We start from the raw sequence: 22,204 nt of genomic DNA, 5'->3' as shown, positions 1-22,204 counted from the left end.
AAAAATTAAATTGGCATAAACAGGCCAGACTAATCTCACGTCTTAGGCATTAATCTTAGACCACTCCCTGGATCCCTCAAGATCATAATGAGAAGTTCATAATATGTGAAATCCAGCCAGCTCTGGTAGTTGGCTTTACAAACTGTTCCCGTCTAATGTGCTGCGAGTGCGCCAACCTTCAGCCAGGTGTATCTAGGTGATCAAACAAGCTGAACAAGTCTGGAGGCAAACCACACTCGAGGTATAACCCACTCTACAAGGTGATAACAGCAACAATGTCTCTTGTATAAGCCTGCTAATCTTCATTCATTAAGCCCATCGTGCTCCGTCATAGCTGCCAGTGCAAATTATGCTCTCCAATTTCACCGCTCTACAGCTTTGTTAAATAAAGATTTTGCCGTCAATAATCTTGCCTCTTTCGTTGCACATTATCTGAGCAAACACTAGTAGAAAAATGACATTTTGTATGAAAACATGTCCTATCACTGTTAATTGGACAACACAGGTGTTAAAGATCACGTTCTTTTTCCAGCGTGCTAAATTAATTCTTCCCTGCCGCTCGTCCACATGCAGTTCAGAATTGGGTCCAGTCATTACAGATCCGGTAGTCCATCACTACATAAACATTAACATTAGCGAGCGTTTCTCAGTGCCTACACTGTGAGAGGGCCGTTCCACATAGTTGTCGACTGGTGAGAATTCTTCATCTTTATTGTATTCAGGTTGAAGGTCAGTGCGAGGCTTGCGCTACAGTAGTGATAGGGAAGTAAATTTGAGACTGTGGGCTAATTGCGTAAGCTGTCAACACATACAATTATAGTCCCGAATCATTAAAGCCCTGGAGCAGGCTTAAGGCCTGAGAGCTCATTTACACACATGACCACGCAGGCCTCCAGCATCTCTGGATCAAGCAATATGAGCCATACTACTGTACATGAAGTGGTATACAACATTATTACAAATGTGCTAACTAGCATTGCATACATATATATGTGTATATATATATATATATATATATATATACACATATGACATCCCAATTCGAGACTAATTGAAAAACAGCTGGCTAATGTTAGCTTGTGGCTGTGATATTATTAGAGCGATACTTTTTTTTTAACAGCATAAAGTCAGTTCTTATTCATGTTGCATTAAAAAAGCAAAGCTTTATTTTTGCCTTTGCTTATTTCAGAAGCGTCTGTGAGCTCTTTCTCGACTGTCATTGAGCAACATAATTCACCCTATTCTTCAATCACAATATGTTGCCAGATCACAAATCGCTTTGAATGCATCTTACATATTATTTGCTCTCACAGTATATCAACATTCAACATAACCCATGAACTCAACTATCCTTTTGTGACGAAGCAGAAGAGGATGAGACGGCTTCAGTGAAGAGTTGAAAATAAGGTCAAGAGCTCCACTAATCTGGACCACAGCCGCTCCCGCGGGTCACTCCTGTGGACTTTTGTAGACTTTGTGGCCCACACCATGTCCAGCCTCACTGCGAGTGCACCCTGACCTACAGCTCACACGTCAGTGCGCCCGGCCGGATATGTTTTGACAAGACTTTATCATCCCTGACAGGGTAAGACACAAAAGCTACCATTGCGAGCGTGTTTGTTGCACAGCTGCGGAGAGATCTGCCCTGTTGCCTTCGCTTACCGTTTCAGTGTGATTCAAGTCAACTGTCCTGGTAACGTAGATGGAGTCAAAACACTTTTAGGTGAAGACTGGGCCAGGCAGTGTCTCCGGACCGGTCTGACAGGTGGAGAGACAGCAAAACTTTCTCCATTGTCTAACTGAGAGTTGGCCCTCTGACCTTGTGCTGCTACCCTTGAGGTACCCTCACATTTTTCATTTTATTTACTGACTTATTTATTTGAACAGTGTACACTTACATTAAGCATACATTCAGAGATCGTTGTACCAAACATAAAATACATCATTTGTTGAACACTAATAATAATATAATATAATATCTAAATAAAAAAGGTCAAAATTAACAGGATTTTCAGAATTACAGTTATAACAAAACCTATTATTTTCATTCAAAAGATTTGATAATGAGGTTGTTTTTGTTACTCAAATGTTCTTGTAACAACATGTTCCTTGTAAAACTCAAATTTATGGATTTCACTTATTCTTTAAAAGAGCTACTGAGCCAGAAATCTATAGAAGCAGACAGGGGACTTTAGGGGACTTAAGGGAGACCTTGACCTGTCTGAGGTCTGAGGACAGACTAAAGTAAATGACATTTGTCGAGCAATTGTTTTAAGTTTACAAAAATGAACACTTTTTTTCCTTAGCTAGATATCCAGTGAATTGGAGCTTTGCCTTGTATTGACTGGAGAGCCTTAGCTGTTTCCATTTCCAATATGCCTGATTATCTGCCTGTGTCTGATGACAGCCAATCAGAATCAAGCAGCTGTTGTACAGCTTTGCTGTCTCTTAAAGTCATCTCTTGTAATGTATTCCTGTATATTCAACAACAGCAATTACACCATTTTGTGCACTTCCCATGTCTCAGGATAGACCTTATTACCTCCACTCGAGGTAAGTGAGCAAACATTTACTATTATTACTAGCCTGATTAGTATTAGCTGTCACTTTGGGGAGTCATGGGCCTATTTGTGCTGTCACTATATTATTGTATATTTCTTTCTTCTTCTTTTAACTTATGTTTTGAGCAATTCAACATCTTGCTTTTGCGCTTTTATTTTTAATAAATGGTTTTGTTTTTGGTAGCCTGTGTTGTAGACCATTTGAGGCCTGTTCCTAGAAGCTGGTTTTAGTTTGAGTCTGGGGTAAGTTTAGGTTGAGTTTGAGCAAATTGAAAGTGACCACGGTGACTCAACACAGCTTAGATCTTTGAGCACAGTGGCACGAGGCACACCTTAACTCCATTCATGCTCATTTCGAAGCAATAATTCAACTAAAGTAATTCAACAAATGAAGTACGTTTGACGATACTTCATTTGTAAAGTATTCAGCAAGTCAGATATCCGCCCGCAACTCACTGCTATTCAAGTAGGCCCACTAATTGATTTCACTGTGACTCTGTAAAAATGTTTCACGTTTTAATCATTTCAAATGGAGGACAGGGGTAATTAGACATATGAACCATAAACCGGATCAACAAGTTTGGAATCTGACAGCACATTTTACCAAAGAATTCTGACCTGTCTCAGTTTGAGAATGTGTTTGTGGCGGCAGAAAACATAGCCATTTCCGACCAATGTCTAACCTTAACCAGACACAGTCCTAGAGCAAAGTAGGAACAAAAGCCGCCACACTTCCCCTGCCATCCTGTAAAAATGTTTTGCCTCCAGTTCTGTTTTAAACTATAAGAATTCCACAATGTTGAGATGTAACATGAATGCAACCAATTGGGCTTTAAATCATTCAAAGCCTTTGTGATAGATCCTTCCCTTTCATCTAGACTCATTTTGGCCGAGCCTGTGCTGCAGCAGCTGCATCACCAGTGACTCAGAGTTCGAATCGACAGAGAACGTTTACATCCGTCTTCAACAAACACATGAACCTAAAGTTACTCAGTGTAGATTGGTTTGGTTAACTCTGAGTAAAGAGCCGGACTCAAGCTCTCATTTGCCGCTGATAATGTTATACAGACATTATGATCAGAGGGAAATCCTTTGCACACATGGTTGACATGTGTCATATTTCTCCACATTAATGAATGTTTACTTCTGAGTGCAGATTTTCAGATTTATCATTACATATGGACTTGTTCATTGCAAATGAAGATGAGTCGTGTCATGTGGTGATTTACAACATGCAGTCATGCTTTAACAGAACACAGTAAAAAAACACAGTTTATTTGTGGAATTACAGACTTTGTCAGATGTTTCATATAAAATAATAAAACATAACAGTTTTGTTATCAATCAAGGTTGAACCTTTGCTAATATTTTCAGAAAAGGTCATCGATGGTTCAAGGGAGGAAAAAAATCCCTTTTGCTAGTAATCTAGCATTCCCTTCTCACTGCAGGAATTTTGGATTCTCTTTGATTTTCTATGTCCTTGCGTGGTGAGGTTTGCTTGTATCATAAATGAATGTAGAGCTTGAATCGTGCTAGAGTTAAAATGTCTGCGCCCATTAGGTTGTCTGTCAGTTAGTGAAGAAACAGTTGGTATGTGGTTGGTAAAGCACTTAAAGCTTAACGCCATTCACAGTGTTAATGATTCTGTCGAGTGTGACCCTGGCGTTAGCACGACCAGTGCATCCTCACTAAAAGGCTGTGACTTGGAACAGCCTATACATCGATTGGCTGGAATTCCTTGGTGTTTTGTTTCCAAATGGAACTGGCATGAGTGAATCTCTGAGTTGATCAACTCAGATAGCATGCTTAATAGGCTGCTAATTTTAGCCAGCAGTGCTAGGCATGGAGCGGGAGAAAATCAATATCATCAATATCAAGTAACCTTAAAGCTGGTCTAAGTGAGCGGACATGCTGTTTGCCACCGGTTGCTGCCACACAACCAGAGCAGCCTCCGGACCACATTTTAATATTTCAGTATGGACCTATTAGCTATCCAAATAATAGCTGATTTACTGTCTGGAAGGACAAGAATGAAAGGTTTGAAGAATGAACAGCACTTAATGAGCTTTGTCAGCAATACAATATTATTTCCATGACACCTCCAGTCCATAGGTTGGCTAATAGGATTACCATGCATACAGTGATCTCTGTGACACTGCTTGAATTGTTAGTCGTGCCTTAACACTTCTACTCTCCTATGAATTTTAACTGAGAGTGAGGGGCTCCATTTTCTAATTTATTAGTCTATTACACTAGCTCAGGATTTCACTTCAGAGCTGTAGTGAGCGATGACATAACTGGCACCTCCAAAACCTATTTGCTGCAGAACATTCCTCGGGTGGCAGGCTTCTCAGAACCTGAGCGCTGCACGTCCATTCATTATTAATGCTGGCCTGTTGTGGAGGCCCTCTTTGTTGAAGATGGGCTGTCTCTGCATCTGGCTATAGTTACGTTCACACGTTAGCACTTTGGCAAAGCAACAACACTCCTATGGCAGGTTTACATCTTTTTCTGGTTTTCTGGTTTGTCTTTCTTCTGAAGTGTCTCAGAACAAAATTGCTTTCTTAATGTTTTTTATAACTATCTGCATTCTGCAGCCGCAACAACTATGTGTAACAAAAAGTTTAAAAATAATAGGGGAGGTGGTGTTGAGTCTTTATTTGTTTCGATTGATCCATCCAAGTGTGTGTTCATTTCCAATATGGGCATAGTTAGCCTGCAGCAGGGGCAACTGGCCAGTCCATGGCCTCTCTGTGTCCCTGCCTATGACACAGTGTGTTCACTTTGGCTTTGTCCACTGCTCCATCTGGGGCCGGATGATGATCATGGTTAAAGGTGGAATGGACGATTTTTTTCAGCAATTTTTTTTATCATATTTCCTCGTGGCGTGGATAAATCATTTGTCCTGCCACGTATCAATCATAAAACGCACCTATCGCTCACCTGCAGCCGCGTGCGATTCGTCCCCATGTTTCCGCGTGCCTAAGCGCATGGATCTATCATAATATAGTTCCCTCAGTGTACGGGACAAAATGAAGACAGAGAAAGACTGTTCGAGCTGACGCAGAAGTGGACAGAAATCTACGGGAGACGAGAGATGTGATGCGATCCGTTGCGCTAATAAACAAACGCACGTGTGTGTTGTGTCAGTCCACACGGGGGAGTGCGCATGCGCACTTCCGCCTGCGTTCTCAAATCGCCGAAAAATCGTCCATTGCGCCTTTAAGAGAAGAGGGCTGTCTCACTGTTACTTCGTCCACTGACATAAGGTTGTTGTGGAACACAGCAAAGGGAGACCTTAATCCCTGTAGTTCATGAGGCTAGAACAGCTTGTCCAGTCTTTTGGATTTATTATGTTATAGGTGAACCCCGCCCAAAGTCACTGCGAAAGGCTCCAGTCACCTGTGACCCCTAACGGTGACGAGCAGAAGAGATTGAATGAATGAATGATATAGGTTTCATGTATATAGTCTTGAAGTAAAATACTCAGGGATGTGTAACTCAGTAACTTGATGTCATTTTGATGGGTCCTTTTATTGCCATTATGAATGAACAAAATCCACAGAACTTGCTTTGAAGATGGAAGATAAAACAATGAATAACAATAGTAAAATATATACTATGATAAAACAAGATGGTTTGCTGGTCCACTGGGACTCAATGTCATGTGCGATATCATTACCAATAAATGCATGAATCCATGTTTCTTTTGCATAACAAAAGCAGCATTTTTACATGTTACATGTTATTCCTTTGTTACAGGTCAGATTTGTATTTATATTTCTCTGAGCAATAAAACAATCATATTATAATAAGTGAAATAAAAACGTTAATGCATTCCGGGTAAAGGCAATAACTAAGTGTTGGACCCACTGGAAGCAAGCTATTCATTTATACACATCCACATGTGTGAATATTGCCTTTTATAATGCTACATATTGTTGCTGATTACAGTAAGTGCTTTCATACCTCACACTCCACTGAACAGCTGTAAATGTTGGAAGAATAAATATTGGCTTATGAATTCAGAGAGCGTTTTTCTTCCTCTGCCTCCAGTCTCTTGTACATTGTTATCAAACTTCTTGAGTCTGTGAGTATAATTATAGCCCGCACAAGGTCACAACTGAAAGTTTGTTCCTCTAAACACTCTAGGGATCTGAAGCACGCCCCTTTAGCGTTGTTTTTTTTTTTTGTTTCATTTCATCCATTACTGACCGTTAAGCTAATGCAACACATCGGCTACGCTCCGGCTCTCTTTATGTTCTCCTGCTGGGCATAGTGTGTCCTACTTGGAACACATGATGCTCAAACAGTAAAACATAGGGATGCGATTGTTTATTGAATTAATATTAAAAATACAATGCAATGTGCACAGGACCGCAGCCTGCTCCAGATCCGAACTTAGTGCAGAGGACTTTAGAGCAGAGCTTAAAGCAATCCACACATTCCAGTGATTTAGTTAATTTGATCCCATGATTTAGCCAAATTGTGCTATGCATTATAAGATCTGCTTTCTTCTAAATGAGGCCTGTAGACTCTGAACTGGGCAGAGATACCAGCAGAACTTGGCTTAAATGAACTTGAATTTATAGAAACATGCAATTCAATCATACCGAATATTTAGCCAATTAGCCTAAGCTTATGATAGTTGCGTGATGTGCAGGTGTATAGAACTGAGCTTGTTACCCGGCGCACGTAGGCGTCGATATGTTTCAACTCGTGTACAGCACAGAAAAGTCCTTCATCTTAAATTAATGAGAATGCATTTTAAGACAATTTTAGCTGAATGAGGCTGAAATTTCACGTAAAGGGGCCAGACGCCCCGTGCGCTATCACTGGTAAAAGAACAGCATGAACTCAAGTTAGCATGCATAAACACGGTAGGTTGGGCACACACCTTGCCTCGTTTTGATCCGAAGAATTAAGAATTCTGAAATGGAAAGCACAAACAGACACTATGTAGGGCCTGATCAAAATGCTAAGAGGAAGTTCTTGTATGTTCTTTACATGTGTTGAAATGAAGTAGCCTACGTGCGTCGGATGACGAGCTCAGTTGTTGCTGTACTGCTGCAGTATCACACAGCTATTAGGCTTAGGCTAATAGACTACAGATTTGGTATGATTATGTCACACCGCATGCAAAAATGTGCTCCTCCATTTTCTTTTAGCGTACACACACCGGGTGCACTCCTGTGCCCTGATTGGAATTAGTTTAATTTGGACGTAGTGCAGTGGTTGAAAACACATGCTTTTTCACTTCTCCATTAAGTACAGGCAAGTCTCTGTTCTGTGGCTGACTGTAGCACAGCCAAAAACTTTGTGGAGAAGGAGGAGAGCAGCAGCAGCCAAACAGAGAGCACCTGCTCCTCTCCTGCTCTCTCCATGCACACAAATCTTATCTCTCACTGAAGTTATTAATGACCTGCCCAACCCACATCTTGCCTCTCCTCACGCAGCCTCGCATTGTCTCTTATTTGTGAGAGTCATTTTTACATTAAACTCATATTTAAAGTGCCCCTGAGTTGTTTTAAAGCCTGTTTAAAAGCTGTAATGTGCTAAGTTCAGTGCGTGTTGACACACCCCTTTTGGTGTGAGTTGGCCTTCTATATAAGTATATAAAAAAAATTTTAAACCAATTATACAACCTTTAACCTATGTTTTCTGCTGCTGTGCCCAGCTCGTTGTCCACAGAATCTCTTTGACGGATCGCATGAACTGCTCCTCAGTTCAGCATAAAATCCAGTTCCGCCACTTCCACATAAAACACCTACTTATTCTCAGAAATATTAATGCTGAAAAACATTTTTGGAGTGAGATGAGCCACAGCTTCTCTGCTGATTAAAACAAGCAGTCTTTGAAAATGATGTTGCAATGCGTTTACATCGCTTCCATTCCATACTCTTTTGACATGTGCGTTGCATGTTTCTTGGGCTGAGGGTCATAAAACGCCACAGTCCATGTCCACAGAGCACTGTGCCGTGGGCCCAGACTGACCCGCCATACAGAGTCATGAGTACAAGGACTGACCCACTCACAGAGCGCCGTGGACTCAGACTGACCCACACACAGAGCGCTGAGGACAAGGACTGACCCACACACAGAGCGCTGAGGACCATGACTGACCATCACACAGAGCGCTGTGGACTCTGACTGACCCGCGCAGCAGAGAGGTCAGCTGTTACCATCAGACCACTTGTCAGTGGGCCAGGCTTTGACTTTTTCCCGCCCTTTCTGTCACACATGCGAGTGACGTTGCGTGAATACAATAGAATGTTGCTTCATCACATGCAAATGTCAAATGCTTGCTTGTTATTAACATTAGCCTTCTACTCTAGGTTTGAGACCACCATCCCCCTTCCCCCTCAGTGGCCACATCTGCCAATCCAACACTGGTCCCACCCAAATCCCCCATCACTCTCAGTTCAGAGACGTAAATCCAACCCTCGAAAAGCTGCTGGACCAGACGTACGGACTGTGTCCCTCCTGCCACCTTAAGACACTGTCATTTTTAACACATCCCTGGAGTCATGCCATGTCCCAGCCTGCTTCAAGTCATCCATCATCGTCCCTGTCCCCAAGAATGCCCGGATCACGGGACTTAATGACTACAGGCCTGTGGCGCTGACGTCTGTAGTCGTGAAGTCATTTGAGTGCCTGGTCCTCCCCCACCTCAAGTCCTTCACCTCCTCCTTGCTGGACCCCCTGCAGTTCGCCTACAAAGCCAACAGGTCTGTGGACGATGCAATCAACCTGGCACTCCACTTCATCCTGGATCCTGTTTGTGGACTTCCGCTCTGCATTCAACACCATCCTCCCTGCTCTGCTCCAGGACAAGCTCTACCAGCACAACATGTCTGACTCCACCTGCAGGTGGATCACTGACTTCCTGATCGGAGGCAGTGTGTACGGCTGGGAAAGATTGTCTCAGACACTCACAGACTATCAGCACAGTAACTCCACAGGGCTGTGTACTTTCTCTTCTGCTCTTCTCTATGTACACAAACTGCAGCACTTCCAGCTACGATTTCGTAAAACTGATCGAGTTTGCTCATCTCGGTCGGGGATGAGTCTATCTACAGGAGGTAGGGGGACAGGCCTGGTGAAGTGATAACAACCTGTAGCTCAATATTCAGAAGACAAGATGATCGTGGACTTCAGGAAAGTCACAGCCCCCTAGGTCCCTCTCACTATGACTCCCCATCGCCACCATAGACTCCTTTCGCTTCCTCGACACCACCATCACCCAGGACCTCAAGTGGGAGCCCACCATCAGCTCCCTCATCAAGAAGGCCCAGCAGAGGATGTACTTCCTGTGGCAGTGGAGAAAAGCCAAGCTGTCAGCCGAGATGATGGTGCAGTTCTACACGGACATCATTGAGTCCATCCTCACCTCCTCCATCACTGTGTGATTCGCTGGAGCCACAGCCAGGGACAAACAGAGACTACAGCACATTGTACGCTCTGCTGTAAAGGTGATCGGCTGCAGACTTCCATCTCTGCAGGACCTGTACGTCTTCAGGGCTCTGGGACGAGCAGGTAGAAGCAGGTTCTTATCGTGGACAAGGACTATTTGAGCCACTCCCCTCAGGCAGGAGACTATGGTCCATCCTCACCAGAACCTCCCGCCACAACCTTCCCTCTGCCGTTGGACTCATGAACACTTCTGCCACTTGAACTTCAATTTAATCAGTCACATACTGCACTGTTCACTTTCTTCACTACATCTGTAAATGTAACTGTACATTTTATGTACATAGTAAACCTATTTAAATGTTTAGCCTATAGTGAATTTAAATAGTTTTGCTTTAATGTATGACCTTTTTTATTTCATCTATGTTTTTTTTTTTTTTTATTGTTCATCGTTGTATGCTGTATCGAATCACCAAAGCAAGTTCCTGAGTTTGTGAATCTTGTTCATTGGCAATGGCAATCAAGCTTTTCTGATTTGTATTCTGATTACAGTGGCTTAAATGTACAGATAAAAAGCATATTTCAATATGATGTATATCTTTTATTCGTTGCCTATATACAAACCTAACTATTTTTAAAAAAAAGGTAATCTTGGGTCACAAGAGGTGACCAATTAGAAAAAGTGGGTCGCCAACAAAAATAATTTTCCGGTTTACGGTCCTCAGCAGACGTCTTATAACCTGACAACCAATTTGTTTACTGCATTAATGGGAATGATTTGGCAAAATTATGGGAACGTTTTAGGGAATGGATACTATTTGGTGGGAACTAAATAAAAATATGTGGCCAAACATTTGGAAAAACCTTTCCTAATCCCCAGCTGGCCTCTGCAGTATGACGTAGTTAACTGAACTTTCGTTTTTACACATACATTTTTGTAACTAGCAAATGTGGAAAAGACCAAGAATGTCCTCTCTGTAAACAACCATAAGTAAGTAACCATTTTAGTTTGATTTACCTTTGAAAAAAAATAATAATAAAGAAATTCTCCAGTTGCATGGTATTGAACTATAAAGGATACATTTGAAACGATGCTGTTAATGAATCTAAATGTGCGACTGATCTGTAGATTCTAAGTTCAATTCTAAAGGAAACGTTTGAAAAAGCTCTCTCTTGGAGTCACTTTAATCTAGTGCACTTGTAGCTGTGAAGGGGTGGACTCCGGACTCATTTGCCAAAAGGTTTTGAGGAAAAATGCTTTTCTGTTGGTAAAGCCTTAGCCACAGGTTTACCTGGTGTGTTATTTTCCTTAATACTGCAACATTTCCACAATAGATATATCTATTAGTGTATAGATATTCATTATAGAGCTGCAGGAGGCACTGCAGAGACACTGCTCCCCTGTAGCCCTTTCCTCAAGATGATAACACACTCAGCTAGGCTGCTGTTGCCTTGGAAACCTGGTCACTCTCACTCTTTACCCACACTCTTCAGCACTCGCTTCATTAAGTGCATTGCTGCTGGCAATTAGAACAAAACCAGCGGCAGGACTGGCTGTCTTGAAATGCAGTCTCCAATTAAATACTTTGAAACAGCAATGTTTCTCCAAGCTATCTGTATATACTAAAGCATGCACCTGGGAGCTGTGCACTCTGCTGCTACAGCAATGGACGACTTCACAGTCCGCGTGTTTGAGTCGCGTGAATACAAATGTACAGCGGGATCAGACGCTGCCTTGTTACTCTGATGCTTTTTTACGCCTGCCCTCACTCAAATAAGCAAAACAGCAGCAGCTCAGATACTGTCGTCACGGTGACTTCACACAGACTAGAGCGATGCCTGTTTGTCTGTCCCAGTCCTTGTGTTCCAACAGACAAGTCTAAATCATTGATAAGCAGTGCAACACACAGGGGCAAAACGCACCATTTTGAAGTGTCATTAACTTTGATTATGTGGCAATGTGTTCCCACATTAAAGTTGATGGTGTACCTATAAGTTAATCATCATCTGTTATAAGAGGGCTGGAGTTTAGCTCCACAGTGAACTGCGTGTTGAGCTGTAGGTAAAAGACAGCACTGCAGAGGGCTGCTTTATGGCTGTGCTGAGAGCCTTACCCTTTTATTTCAGCTGAGCCTGTGAAGCCCGGTATCACTCATTTAACAGTCTATTACCTCTCACCTGAGCACGCTCCATCATTACTGCATTACATACAAGCCATCCATTTGCATCCACATAGGACCGACACAGTTCAAATGTTACTGCCTTTGATTTCCCTTACATTTTCAGCTACACCGAACAGGCACCACATGTCAGTCGACCGTGACAAGCTGTTTTATGTGTGGATCTCTGACCTTTGGACCAGCTGTACTTATTCTAAAAGTGTCATGTTTGATCTCTGTCCGAGCAGCCCACAGTCATCACATCCAGGTGCATCCACCGGACCAGGGCTCAAAATAGAAGAAAATACATCTCTGAGTCAATATCTGCCCTTCAATAAATCATTGTCTAAATAAAGCCAGCAGCAGAGAGACTTTCAAAATTAATTCAGATGATGAGACGTGCGGTGCCACTGAGATTGAGTACTTGTAATGGTGCCACGGCAGCAAGTGAAGTGGAGGATGCATTTTAGTGCTCTGTGATTGATCAACCAAGAAGCAGGTTTTGTAAGGATAAGGTTAAAAGGTTGTTTAACCAGTAACTTCAACAATGTTGGACTTTTCACAGTGAAATTTTAGTAAAATTTTAGGAATGTGTTGTTCGATTTTAAGAGGTAATGCTGAAAATGTGAACATATTTATATTTATGTCTACATACATTTTGAGAAGGATTTAGATTAGTTTTGTCCTTCAGCACTGTGGCTGTAGGACAAAACTACAATAGCTACATTATAATAATATCTGAAAAGTGATGTTTTTCTGTAAAATAAAGCATTTGTATTCATTTTTAGATAACCTGAGATAATTGCATTCATGTACCTCACATAAAAAGCTGTTATATTTGCCAGAGCATCAACGTAAATATAATTAGTGCTACGTTAACTGTGTTGTCACTGTAATTTAGTTAGGTAGTGTGTTAGCTTGTTTGTTTGTTTGCTTGTTTGTTTGTTTTTTCTCTTACAATGGCAGACATTTGACTAGACTAGAGATGTGGACGTTTCCAACAGCTCCAGGTGGCGGCGGGTCATTGTAGGTATAATAATTGAAGATGGGCAGCTGCTAGTGGCGCTGTTTGGCAGGCTGTGTTGCGCAAGAGACGCACAGAACAGGTGAACGCTGCTTACAACAAGCCCCTTGTTCCCTGCTCATGTAGAGAGCCACTCATGTCTCCAGGCAACATAGTGAAAAGAGAAGAACTAACGCCTCTTTGAATATTGATACAAAATTGAAGATACACTTGAGTTTAAACCAACTAGCCTCATCAACATAATAATCGCCCTGAAAGAGACAGAAACACAAATATCGGCTGCGGTTCTCTGTCCAAACACAATTCAGACAGCCCAATGTAACCAGCCACATCCTCAGAGCATGTACGATCCATATGGATTCAATCAGGCTCGGATCTTGCTCCACTCAACAGCGGCGCGCTGGCCAAAAACAGGGCTCACTTTACCATGCCTTTACATACCGCTGCTAAGGATACTTCTAATGCTTTCCATTAACATCTTTAAACCTGATAAACATGACATTCAAGTAGTAATCTAATATCTCAACATTGCAGATCCAAATGGAATTAAAACATTTGCTAAGATCCATTCGGCACACTCCAATGTCTTCAGATGTTCCAAACTAGATTAGCAGTTTCTTCCAGCCATTAGACGCCTAAGCTGCACATTTACAATATGTGCCGAGGCGTTCTAACTAATAACCGCTCTCACCATCAGAGGTCAGCGTGGGTTTTGCTTTACTCATCAAGTGTCCACTTACATTTATAGTTACATATGGAGCTGGGGCTTCTGTCATTGCTTCTCCAGATGCATCTCTGCAGAAAGAAATACAGCTTTGAAGTTGGTTTGTATCAGGGTTAATTGTAAGCTTATCAGGGTTGAGTCGATCAGATCAAATCCACATTCAAATGGCTCTGTTCATGTCACCTGACCAAAGAATTAAGTAATGTATGTGATTTGGTGAGGATTTAGGTGTAGTAAGAAAAACAAATGATTATCTTTACCATATTATTCACTGTTGTGGAGTAATGCTCAAGAAAACACATTTTTGCTTGTGGTAGAGGTAGTTAAAAGTAAAATTCACATGGTTTTGGCAATTGTGTTGTGACATTCCCTAATCATAAATTCCCAAAAATAAACATTACCTTTTAACACCTTATATTTTTCCATGTTGCCTTTAGATTGACACTTTGCCCAAATGAACCGCAATGCTGCAGAATGTTTACCCAACTTCTCCTGCTGCCCACCGGCTCTACTTGAGAAAGTGTGCGTGTTCTCTGCATCTGTGAATACTACAACTTCCACCCACAGTCCAGAGCGCTGCATATCATTGGACTGAATCCTGTCTGGGGTAGGCCCGGTGTGTCTATGGTGACAGAGGGTCTGCCACCTGTCTCTATGGAGATTGTTTTTGCTAAGCTTAGGCTGATGTACATAATGGCATTCAAGTTGTATTTCTCCATGGAAACAAGCAGGTAATGCCACCAGGCCAAGTTACAGGTCAGATCTCTAGAGAGGCGTGCTCGAACATTATGTTTACAAGGCGTCTGAGAAATAAAAACTCCTGTAATTAAAGATGAGACAAGTACATTTAATGCCTTATGGTGGAACATTCCAGTCTAAGTAATAAGATATCTATAGAGACAAATAGATATCACAGCACAGGCTAATTTGCATTAAATTACACATTACACAAACCATATTTACACTCTCTCTCATAATTATGCTTGATATTTTTTCTTTTCTAAAGTTTGTTATTATACAGGAAGCTTTTTGGATGTTTTTTTTTTTTTTAAGGCAAGACACTGCAAGTGAGTTGGAAACAATATTTAACACTACTAAATTCTATTCTATTCTATTCTACTTCGATTCAATTTCTTGTTGTAATGCCCAAAATCACAACAGTGGTTGCCTCCAATGCTTAAATCTTCGATTTAGATGTATCAACTTGAAACTTCTCCTGTAGTTTACTCACATAAATGTAAGAAAAATATATAGAAATGACATGACATTAAAATCTGAAAGATTTACAAAACCTATTTTAAATGTCTTGCTTAATTTTTTACACATATCTGTTACACGTTTTCATCTTACCTTAGCCTAAAAATTCAAATTTTGCGTGATTTTTGTGTGTGTGTGGTTGAGTTGTTAAGGCTCTATGTCCTGATGGCCACAGTGCCACCGGTTTGAATCTCGGCTCTGACAGTTTGCTTCATTAGTATTACTATTATTACAGTGTATTTGTATAATGCTTTTCTACCTTAAAGGCACTCAAAACGCTTAACCAGGAAAATGTGGGTGAAGTGTCTTGCCTAAGGGCACAATGACATTTCGTCTAGCCCTCCCAATGTGGCACCTGGTGTTCCAGCGGTCTCCCATCCAACCCTGACCAGGCCCGGTCCAGCTTACCTTCCTGAGCTGACGAGCTCGTGCATTGGTAAACATGTCCTCCTTTCTCTCATCCCCATTCCACTCTCAAACTGTCCTGTCTAATAAACACTGCAGGCCAAAACTATCCTTGAATAAATCAGACTTAGAATTATATATAAACATATCTTTCTGTCAAAATCTTCTTAAGTACAAGATTAGAAGGTTTGGTGTGTGTATGTGCTACTCTAAGTGATGATCTTTGTCCCTGCCTGAAGAACAGGAAGTAGATTTGAATGTATAAGCTCACATGCAACTAGCAAATAAATGTCCATTGATTATGTGACATAATTAGTTATACAAATAACTTTGGGTCAAAATCCTACCTCTTTGTGTTCTATATTTAATAATATAACATTCGACGCATCGGCCGAGCAGAACTTTGTTCTTGTAGGACTGACTGCTTGGATTTTCAAACTGGGCGTAGCTAAAAGATACAAATAAAATTAGCCATTTTGACTATAACTGCAGATAATCTCCATAGCAATAACAAGAAAAGCTGTTCCAGCTCGTTGGGGCGGGGTTTGAGTGGTTCAGCAGCAGAACGTCTGCTGAGCCCATGAGAGGTTTTTTTCTTGTTTTTGCAGTTCAGGGGACAATAACACACGTCTTGCTTCTGCTGGAATGCGGTCTATCCAGTTGTCTGATGTTGGGACCAGCACACAATGTACACTGGCTGCTAGTATAACCATGTGTGGCTCGATGACGACCTGCAACACTTTCTCTACAATCTATGCTATGCTCAAAAAAGCAATCCAATATATACCTTCCTTTGAAAGGCTATAGTGACATTTTTGATTTTTCACTTTCCAGGCATAAGTATTTCAGCCAGTGATTCCTTCGGCTTCAAAAGAAATCTCAATCGATGTCCGTGTTTCCACTCGGTGGCACTTGGGTGGTCCTAGGTGCACAACACAACCTTGCACCTCTCTCACACCACTGTGTACATAGAGAAGTCAATAAACAGTTACTCCAGACACTGGGCTGTTTGTCAAGTGCAATTACAGTAACAAAAACATTTTTCCAGCTTGATGTGGGCCAATGTACAGTGGGAAGAAAGTAACTGATTGGGATGGATACGTGGAGTATATCTTAGTTATACAAGACAGAGAACAAAAACCTCAGAATTGGATCTTCACAAAGACAAGGGCAGACAGAGGCCATGAAATATGCATGTCTGTCCCAGACCAGAAGGAAGGAAGGAACACTACACCCAAGGACTCAAAAGGGGTAAATAGCAAGCAGGCATGCTAAAAAGGCTATAAGCTCGACAGCTCATAATAGAAGGGGGAGAAATGTCACACTGGATTGTGATTTTTCATTAAGCAGCGAGCAGATCAGCGTGACACATTCACTGTCATGTGTAGCAGAGGACGGCTCAGCAGATGAAATGTTAAAGATGTCGATGAGTGAACACTGTAGCGCTTCAGGCGTACAGTCTGCTGCTGGAGATGGTCCTGATGATCCTATCTCTCAGAACACAGCTTACAATTAAACATGTTGTCTAATTATTCTGAGCTTTGTCGGGAAGTGACAAACCCTCACACAATCAAAACGACCTACTACATGTCAGACCAGATCCCTCACTTCCAACTTTGAATCAAGTTTTAGATTTTGTTTGCATAATAGCAAAACATTTTTTTCAAGTTTTGTGAAAAGACATTTTTTCAATTAATGATTTATATCATGTTTTCATATCATTAAAGCCCAAAGTCACTGGGTACTATGGGATATTATCGTTATTATTGTCAACCGTGACCCCTCACAGGAACAAGCAGTAGAACATGAATGAATGAATGTTTGTTTTTTGTTTTTTTAAAGGATTTTTGGCCCGTAGGCTTTATTGGACAGGAGAGAATGAAATGGGGGATGAGAGAGAAGGGAGGACATGCAGTCAATAAAGAGTTTGGAATCAAACTCACAACACTGCGGCCGGCTGCACATGGATCTTGGCATGTGTGCTGCACCTTAACCACTCAACCACCGGGCAGCGTGAATGATTGAATGTTTTCATATTCTTATTATTTGATTTAGTTTTATTCTACCGTCATGGAGAGAGAGTTGCTTTCTCATTGGATACCAAACTTCTGGACAACCTGAACAGTTCAATAAACTATAAAAACTCAATAAACAAATTATTCTAAATATCTAAATACAACAATGAATTTAAAGAGCTTTTGTAACAAAATTTACACTTTACAACGAGCCAAAACTAAAGATTAAAATGCAGTTTTAAACAAAACTGAAGGATTTTCAACAGAGAAAAATTAATAATCTAAAAAAAAGGCAAAAATCGCCACAAAATTCAAACTTTGTTAAAGCTGTATGTGGCCTGTCAGATGAACACAAACAGTTTGTTTTTACATTGCGCTCCATGGGAAAAATACTTTCTGGACTAGGGAGGATTTTTTGCTGCAGTTCCAATGGACTGGCCACTAGTCCAATTCACAGCAGGTGTGAACTAGCAGCACCCACTCCAGATATTCAATAGAACCATGAGCTAAAGACGAATGCACCTGCTGCTGTCCCACACGCAGGCCCATCCCCCCAAACACGTATTCAATCTGTAATGACCTGAACATCACATAACAATGCATTTATCATAGTAGTAACAATGACAGGACCATTTAACAAGATTAGGTTTTAACATGACAATCGTATTATAACAGCGGTGATAGTGTATACTGTGGTGGAGTGGTTAGCCAGCCTAAATCTATACAGCTCATTACTGCACCTGCAGTAACAGTAGCAGCAGTGATGTTCAAGAGCTGCTGACAAGGCTGCGTTGCCATGGACATGTGCAGCATAAAAAAATTCAGTCCACATGTCTCGGAGATATGCTACGTTTTTAAAAGTCTTCACTAGGGATAGCATTTTTGTAAACCTCAGTTTTATGACGTTAAAAAAAGGTGTGTGTGGGGACAGGAGAAGCACTCGCAGGAAACTGTTTGTGTTTATAATATATCTGGGTATGTGTCGCCGAGGCCTGATGAGCTTTATAGGGCAGTTCCAATTATATGGTGGAATTCACTGTTTTAACTGTCAGAGAGTGGATTTGTTGTCCTAGTTTCTAGTTCATATATCTGTAATTACCAAACATATCCACATGAAACACAAAAAGTGGCACAAATTTAAACATCTTCTTTGTCAGTATGTGATAAAATGTGAATATATGATTATATTTCTGTGATGTATTTTATCTGCATAATAGTGATATTTTATCTGCATCATTAGTCTAAGAGAAGAACGGGTGTGTGACAAACTGCATTTGTTTGTGAAGGGGTCGTAAAGATGGGCCAAAGAATGTTGCCCCAGGGGGGGAGTTGCACACCCCCTTGCAGGCTTGATCTCTACGGAAAAATACCAAGTGCCTTGATGTGAGGCTGACCAATGAGAAATGTGACCCGCCTATTCCAGAATATCTAATAAAACCAACCAGCATGGGAAAAAACGGGGTGAGACGCGGGGGTGAGACGCAGGAGGGTCAGCCAGGCTCCTTACAACGGCCTGGCTGACACAGTCCCCGCGTTTTCTCCCATGCATGCCACACAAATGTCTGATGTTTCTGTGTCGTTTCATATTCTAGGTTGAATTGTGTTCTCTATGTGTTAAGGAATAGCATCGGTGTATGTCTAATTCCATGACACAGTATAATCAAACAAAGGTGTAATATGTTTTTGACAATCTCCAAAGAAAGTGGTGCTATTATTCAACCACAAAAGTGTGATTGTTGTGGAGGACTTTTAGCCATAAGATTTATGTGACAAATTTGTGGAGTCAATACCAGACAAATAATTGGAAAGTTCAATGTCCGTGGATTTTATTTTGGATATTTCTTTCAAAAATGGTACATCTCCCATAGTGTTGCATGGGCCCATGTCCACCATCTGAGATTATGAAATCATCCAATACTAGAATGTGAACACAACCTATTTGGCCAAACAACTGCTGTAGGCCGTTACGGTGGACTGAATATGCTCTAATGCTGTAGAATTGTAAGAAACAAAATTAAAACAAAACTGAGTGCCTGGCCAAACAATTCTCCAAAAAATCTACTTTCCATCCCTCCCTGGTAACCCTTTAACGTGGTATAGCACAAAGTATTATTTGTATAATCTAAAAATAGCCTCTTTCACACAGTAGCACTTCTGAAAAATTCCCAGCAGCATGAGAGGTTTCACTTTTTACAAATTAAACTCATATTTACACTTTTTTTACACCTGAAATGAGAATAGTGTGAACAGATCAGACTGATGGATTAGAGTGAGAAACTGCAGGAGTCAAATTAATCTCAAACTTTAAGCAGAAGCATCAAAAGGTTGATTATAAAAATAACATCACCTGGCAAATCATTTCTAATGTGAGAATGCCACCCCAATTTTATCCATGTAGATGTTATTGCTTTACTTGGAATGTTCCATTGCATATATGTCTTTATTTGGAAGAAAAGCATGTAGTCATTCTTGCTCGAATGCATGTGTTTGCAATTGAATTTAGGTGTTGTAATTTTAATATAACGATTTTTGCTATTATTATTGGCTTAATAGTGGTTAAATATGTATTTCCCCATACTTCTAAACAACACTTATCTTACCTCCATACAATTTCTTCATTCACTATTCTAGACATATCCTTTAAATTATTTACAGAGAAAAACAATTGTTGTCGACAAAAATAAACCATTTGAGTTATTACAGGTGCTTTTATTGCAAACATAAATGATACAAAGTTACATAGTGCACCTTGATCATTTCATAGAGTCTTTAAAACATAAGTTAAGGGTAAGAGTATATTTGTTTTTTGTTCCATTGTGCCTTGTGTGAGCTTTCTATGTGCAGAGTTCACCACCCAATAATCTGACACTTAAAACTAATCACCTGTCTGGTCCTATCCCTCAGCCTTTCATGCGCCTCTGGGTGATGGAATAATTGGTTATTTTTCTCTCTTCTCCGACGGAGGATGTTGTACTGGTTGCTTTTGTGTTTCTCTGTTTGAGTTGTGAGCTTTGCCTTTCCTTTTGTTTCCTGTTTTTGGGAGAATGCTGTTTAGTGTTGGAATCTTGCTTGAAAACAGAAACACTCAGCAACATTTAGCAGTTGCCTATGCAGAATAGTGAGAGCCAACTGTCACCAGAGCAGATCCAAACAATTGATTAGCTCATTACTGTAGCTCCATATTTTCTCTGTGTGAGCCTTTATGTTGTTTGCAGCTTATTATTTTACCGGGGGTTGTATTATGGAAGTAATTTGCACCAGTTTCAGAACTAGTCAAGGGGAAGAGTTTAAATTCTGCTGATTTTGTTCAAATGAGTTCAACTTTTGGCAACAGCGTGTTCTCGAGGCAAGGCTAAATGTTGCTAAATTTAACGTATCAACTAGGCTTGTGCTGAGATACTCCTTCAGGCTAGGATCAATACTAGATAGCGGCATGGTTATCCATTGTCATGGCAGATTTATTCACAAGCTTTCATGTACTATTTGTTTACTCATAGCAATACAGGGCAGGCCAGTGTTTCTAAAGTTTTTCCAAACCATAGTATTGGGATGGGAGGGTAAATACCGAGTATTAATATTTACTGGCTCAATACTACTTTGGGTATCAATACTGTAATATTTCAAGCAAGGAATAAACAGTGGTGATGGCAGTGTCTGTTAGACTTTCCTGAAGTCTACGATAATCTCCATTGTCATCTGAGCATTAGATTTCAGATTCTTTAAGAGCAGACACATTGCTCTTAAAGATCAGCTCAATGAGGGCGCTGTCGTCTACTTTAAGGCGTTGTGGCTGGAGGTTTAGCAGTTGGTGTAGCAGAGATGCTAATCTAACATGTTTTCCCCAGTAGCACATGCTGCATTCGGACCATATAACAACAGCCTGATTAATCCCAGCTTGTTCTAAATGGTTTATTTCTCCTCTAAATACTCGTAACTATACTCAGGGAAGGGTTCCTATGATATGCTCTTTACAGCAGCTTTGAGGAATAGGCTTTCACTATTTCTGTCCATTCTGTACCCAGATTAAGTCAAATTCTCCAATTCCAATTGATTATATATATATATATATATATATATATATATATATATATATATATATATATATATATATATTTATATATATACACACACACACACACATATACATATACATATGGCTTGGCTATAAAAATCACATTTTATGTTGAACCCGGGAGCTTGCATTGGATTGTTGTGGAATAAGATGTATCTAAACAACAGCTATTGACTGGCTTCTCTTTAACTATATCCTTTTGATGAGATTAACCTTTTACTGAATTGCATCCCACTAAAATCCCTTACTTTACATCCCCCCAGTCAGCACCGCACTGTATCGCGTATTCAGATCCAGACCCCCAGCAGATGTCCTGTGTTCCCTGGAGTGATGAAGACTAACCTTTTAGGAAGAACTGACCCATCCCCTGCGGAGGGACCAGTGTAGTCTCCCACCCCAGTCTTTTAAAGAGGCCGGCGAAAGGGCAGTACGGGGATATGCACACAGTTCACAGATATCAACCCCTTAGAGCTTCGCCTCTTCACCGTTTGATAATTGGTTGTCCATCTCTCTTGTGATCCCACTTTAGTTCCAGCTCTGCGGGCCTCAGTTCTGGCTTATTTGGGTTGACATGTGT

Source organism: Eucyclogobius newberryi, unplaced genomic scaffold (genome assembly GCF_026437365.1).
Source record: "Eucyclogobius newberryi isolate DKJ021-1_F unplaced genomic scaffold, fEucNew1.0.hap1 SCAF_15, whole genome shotgun sequence".
Classification (NCBI taxonomy): domain Eukaryota; kingdom Metazoa; phylum Chordata; class Actinopteri; order Gobiiformes; family Gobiidae; genus Eucyclogobius; species Eucyclogobius newberryi.
Note: the sequence above shows the minus strand (reverse complement) of the source record.